This window comes from Mus caroli, chromosome 10 (assembly GCF_900094665.2).
Source record: "Mus caroli chromosome 10, CAROLI_EIJ_v1.1, whole genome shotgun sequence".
NCBI classification, from domain to species: Eukaryota; Metazoa; Chordata; class Mammalia; order Rodentia; family Muridae; genus Mus; species Mus caroli.
The window spans coordinates 73,491,685-73,497,404 of record NC_034579.1 but is presented as its reverse complement, the minus strand read 5'-3'; positions in this window follow the sequence as shown (position 1 = coordinate 73,497,404).

Genomic DNA, 5,720 nt, shown 5'->3' with positions numbered 1-5,720 from the left:
GTCGTTCTTGCTGGTCGAGTCGGACGCGCGCAAGACACCCCCACTGAGTCTTTAGAGTCTCACCTCCAGGGTCTCTGGTACTTTCTAGATAACCCCCCCCATCCCCTGAGGTGGCTTATCTCCATTCATTATCTTGGCCCTTTTGGCTTCTCTTCTGTCCCCAGATCCACAAGCCTGATCCTGTTCCCCTTTTTCCTTCCTCTCTCCTCTCCCACACAGGTCCCTCCCTTCCTCTGCCTCATGTGATTATTTCCATCCCTCTTTTAAGTAGAATGGAAACATCCTCACTTGGGCCTTTGTACTTGTTATACTTTTTATGGTCTGTGGGTTGTGTCTTAGGTACTCCATCTTTTTCGGCTAACATCCACTACTCAGTGAGTACACACCATGCATGTCCTCTTGGGTCTGGGTTACGACACTTAGGATGGTATTTTCTAGTTCCATCCTCTTATTTGCAGAATTCCTAATTTCATTGTTTTTAGTAGCTGAATTGTATTCCATTGTGTAAATGAACCACATTTTCTGTATCCATTCTTCTGTTGAGGGACATCTGGGTGGTTTTCAGCTTCTGGCTATTATAAATAAGGCTCTTATGAACATGGAGCATGTGGCCTTGTGGTATGGTGTGGCGACTTTTGGGTATATGACCCAAAGTGGTATAGCTGGGTCTTTAGGTAGAACTATTTCCAATTTACTGAGGAACTGCCAGACTGATTTCCAGAGTGTTGTACCAGCTTTCAGTCCCACCAGCAATGGAGGAGTGTTCTTTTTTCTCTATCTACTCACCAGCTGCCACTTGAGTTTTTGATCTCAGCCATTGTGATTGGTGTGAGGTGGAATCTCAGGGTTGTTTTGATTTGCATTTCTGTGATGACTAAGGATTTTGAACTTTTTTTAAAAAATTGGATATTTTATTATTTACATTTCAAATGTTATACCCTTTCTCAGTTTCCCTTCTGCAACCCCCCTATATCATTCCCCCCTTACCTTGCTTCTATGAGGGTGCTCCCCCACCCACCTATCCACTCTTGCTTCACCACCCTAGCATTCCTCTACACTGGTGTATCAAGCCTTTACAGGACCAAGGGCCTTCCCTCCCATTGATGCCAGATAAGGTCCCTTCAGCTCCTTCAGTCCTTCCCCTAACTCCTCCACTGGGGTCCCTGTCCTTAGTCTGGAAGTTGACTGCAAGCATCCATATCTGTGTTGGTCAGGATCTGGCAGAGCCTCTCAGGAGACAGCTGTATCAGGCTCCTGTCAGCAAGCACTTGTTGGCATTCACAATAGTGTCTGGCTTTGGTAACTGTATACGGGATGGATCCCCAGCTGGGGCAGTCTCTGGATGGCCTTTCCTTCATTCTCTGCTTCACTCTTTGTCCCTGTGTTTCTTTTAGACAGGAGCAATTCTAGGTTAAAATTTTGTTGTTGGGTGGGTGGCCCCACCCCTCAACCTTGGGACATGCCTAACCTCTAGCTATGATCTCAACAGGCTCTCCCTCCCCTTTGTGGGGTATTTCAGCTAATGTCATCCCCGTGGGGTCCTGGGAGGCTCTTGCTTTCCTGGCATCTGGGACTTTCTGGTTGCTACCTTCACTCAGGATATTTTCTAGATCCATCCATTTGCCTAAGAATTTCATGAAGTCATTGTTTTTAATAGCTGAGTAGTACACCATTGTGTAAATGTACCACGTTTTCTGTATCTATTCCTCTGTTGAGGGACATCTGGGTTCTTTCCAGCTTCTGGCTATTATAAATGTGGCTGTTATGAACATAGTGAAACATGTAACCTTATTGCATGTTGGAGCATCTTCTGGGTATATGCCCAGGAGTAGTATAGCTGGTTATACTACTGGTTATCCTCAGTTAGTACCACCAAACTGATTTCCAGAGTGATTGTACCAGCTTGCAATCCCACCAGCAAAAGAGGAGTCTTCCTCTTTCTCCATATCCTCACCAGCATCTGCTGTACTTGAGTTTTTAAAAAATTATATATTTTCCTGATTTACATTTCAAATTTTATACCCTTTCTCCATTTTCCCTCTGAACCCCCTCCCCATTGTATCCCCCCTCCCCCTGCTCACTAACCCATCCATTCCTGCTTTCCTGTCCTGGGATTCCCCTATACTGGAGCATCGAACCATCACAAGACCAAGGGCCTCTCCCCTCATTGATGTCCCACAACGTCATCCTCTGCTACATATGGTGCTGGAGCCATGAATCCCTCCTTGTGTACTCTTTGGTTGGTGGTTTAGTCCCTGGAAGATCTAGGGGTACTGGTTGGTTCATATTGTTGTTCCTCCTATGGGGCTGAAAACCCCTTCAGCTCCTTGGGTCCTTTCTCTAGCTCCTTTATTGGGGACCCTGTGCTCACTCCAATGGACAGCTGTGAGCATCCACTTCTGTATTCGTCAGGCACAGGCAAAGCCTCTCAGGAGACAGCTATATCAGGCTCCTGTCAGCAAGCACTTGTTGGCATTCACAATAATGTCTGGCTTTGGTAACTGTATACGGGATGGAGCCCCAAGTGGGACAGTCACTGGATGGCCTTTCCTTCAGTTTCAGCTCCAAACTTTGTCTCTGTATCTCCTCCCATGGGTATTTTGTTTCCCCTTCTAAGAAGGATCTAAGTATCCACATTGTGGTCTTCCTTCTTCTTGAGCTTCATGAATTGTATATTGGGTATACCATGTGTCTTAGTTAGGGTTTTATTGCTGTGAACAGACACCATGACCAAGGCAAATCTTATAAAAAACAACATTTACTTGGGGCTGGCTTACAGGTTCAGAGGTTCAGTCTATTATCATCAAGGTGGGAGCATGGCAGTATCCAGGCAGGCATGGCACAGGCAGAGTTGAGAATTCCATGTCTTCATCCAAAGGCTCCTAGTAGAAGACTGACTTCCAGGCAACTAGGGTGAGAGTCTTAAGCCCACACCCACAGTGACACACCTACTCCAACCAGGTCACACCTATTCTAACAAGGCCACACCCCCAAATGGTGCCACTCCCTGGTCCAAGAATATATAAACCATCACACCATGTATTATCTTTTGCAATTGGGTTACCTCACTCAGGATGATATTTTCTGGTTCCATCCATTTGCCTTAGAATTTCATGAATTCATTGTTTTTAATGGCTGAGTAGTACATCATTGTGTGAAGTACCACATTTTCTGTATCCATTCCTCTGTTGAAGGACATATGGGTTCTTCCCAGCTTCTGGCTATTATAAATAAGGCTGCTATGAACATAGTGGAGCATGTGTCCTTGTTATATGTTGGAACACTTTTTGGGTATATGCCCAGGAGTGATATAGCTGGGTCATCAGGTAATACTATGTCCAGTTCTCTGAGGAACTGCCAAAGAGTGGTTTGTAACAGTTTGCAATCCCTCCAGCAGTGAAGGAGTATTCCTCTTTCTCCACATCCTTGCCAGCATCTGCTGTCACCTGAGTTTTTGATCTTAGCCATTCTGACTGGTGGGAGGTGGAATCCCAGGGTTGTTTTGATTTGCATTTCCCTGATGACTAAGGATGTTGAACACTTCTTTAGGTGCTTCTCAGTCATTCCTCAGTTGAGAATTATTTGTTTAGCTCTGAACCCCATTTTTAATAGGGTTATTTGATTGTCTGGAGTCTAACTTCTTGAGTACTTTGTATATATTGGATACTAGACCACTATTGGATATAGGATTGGTAAAGATCTTTTCCCAATCTGTTGATTGTGGCTTTCTCCTATTGACAGTGTCCTTAGCCTTACAGAAGATTTGCAATTTTATGAGGTCCCATTTGTTCTGTTCAGGAAATATTCCCCTGTGCCCATGTTCTCGATGCTCTTCCCTACTTTCTTTCCTATTACTTTCAGTGTATCTGGTTTTATGTGGAGGTCCTCGAACCACTTGGACTTGAGCTTTGTACAAGGAGATAAGAATGGATCAATTTGCATTCTTCTACATGTTGACAGTCAGTTTAACCAGCACCATTTGTTGAAAATGCTGTCTTTTTTTTCCACTGGATGGTTTTAGCTCCTTTGTCAAAGATCAAGTGACCATAGGTGTGTGGGTTCATTTCTGAGTATTCAATTCTATTCCATTGATCTACCTGCCTGTCACTGTATGAATACCATGCAGTATTTTATTTTATTTTTTTTTATATCATGATTGCTCTGTAGTACATCTTGAGGTCAGGGATGGTGATTTCCCCCAGTTGTTCTTTTATTGTTGAGAGTACTTTTCACTATCCTGGGTTTTTTGTTATTCCAGATGAATTTGCAAATTATTCATTCTAACTCTATGAAGAATTCAGTTGGAATTTTGATGGAGATTGCATTGAATCTGTAGATTCCCATCAGCAAGATGGCCACTTTTAGTATATTAATCCTGCCAATCCATGAACATTAAAGATCTTTCCATCTTCTGAGATCTTCAATTTCTGTCTTCAGAGACTTGAAGTTTTTTATTTTTATTTTTTTTTTGGTTTTTCGAGACAGGGTTTCTCTTTATAGCTCTGGCTGTCCTGGAGCTCACTTTGTAGACCAGGCTGGCCTCGAACTCAGAAATCCGCCTGCCTCTGCCTCCCGAGTGCTGGGATTAAAGGCGTGCGCCACCACGCCCGGCTGCGAAGTTTTTTTTTGTTTCTTTTTGTTGTTGTTGTTTGTTTTTGTTTTTGAGATAGGGTTTGTCTGTGTAACCCTCGATGTCCTGGAACTCACTCTGTAGACCAGGCTGGCCTTGAACTCAGAAATCCCCCTGCCTCTGCCTCCCAAGTACTGGGATTAAAGGTGTGCACTACCACTTTCCGGGTATGAAGTTCTTGTCATACAGATCTTTCACTTTTAGTTTGAGTCACACAAAGATACTTTATATTGTTTGTGACTATTGTGAAGGGTGTTGTTTCCCTAATTTCTTTCTCAGCCTGTTTATTCTTTGAGTAGAGGAAGGCCACTGATTTGAGTTAATTTTATATCCATCTACTTCACTGAAGTTGATTATAAGGTTTAGGAATTCTTTAGTGGAATTTTTTGGTCACTTAAGTATACTATCATATCATCTACAAATAGTGATATTTTGACTTCTTTCTTTCCAATTTGTATCCCTTTGATATCCTTTTGTTGTTTAATTGGTTTGGCTTGGACTTGTCTAGTCCCTGAATTTAGTGGGATTGCTTTGAGTTTCTCTCCATTTAGTTTGATGTTGGCTACTGGTTTGCTGTATATTGCTTTTTATTATGTTTAGGTATGGGCCTTGAATTCCTGATCTTTCCAAGACTTTTAACATGGAGGGATGCTGAATTTTGTCAGATGGTTTCTCTGCATCTAATGAAATGATCATGTGTTTTTTTTCTTTGAGTTTGTTTATGTAGTGGATTACATTGATGGATTTCTATATATTGAACCATCCCTGCATCCCTGGGATGAAGCCTACTTGATCATGATGATGATCGTTTTGATGTGTTCTTGGATTCGGTTTGCAAGGATTTTATTGAGTATTTTTGCATCTATATTCATAAGGGAAATTGGTCTGAAGTTCTCTTTCTTTGTTGGATCTTTGTGTGGTTTAGGTATCAGAGTAATTGTGGCTTCATAGAACAAATTGGATAGAGTACCTTCTGTTTCTATTTTGTGGAATAGTTTAAGGAGGATTGGTACTAGGTCTTCTTTGAAGGTATGATGGAACTCTGCACTAAACCCATCCGGTCCTGGGCCTTTTTTTTTTTTTTTTTTTT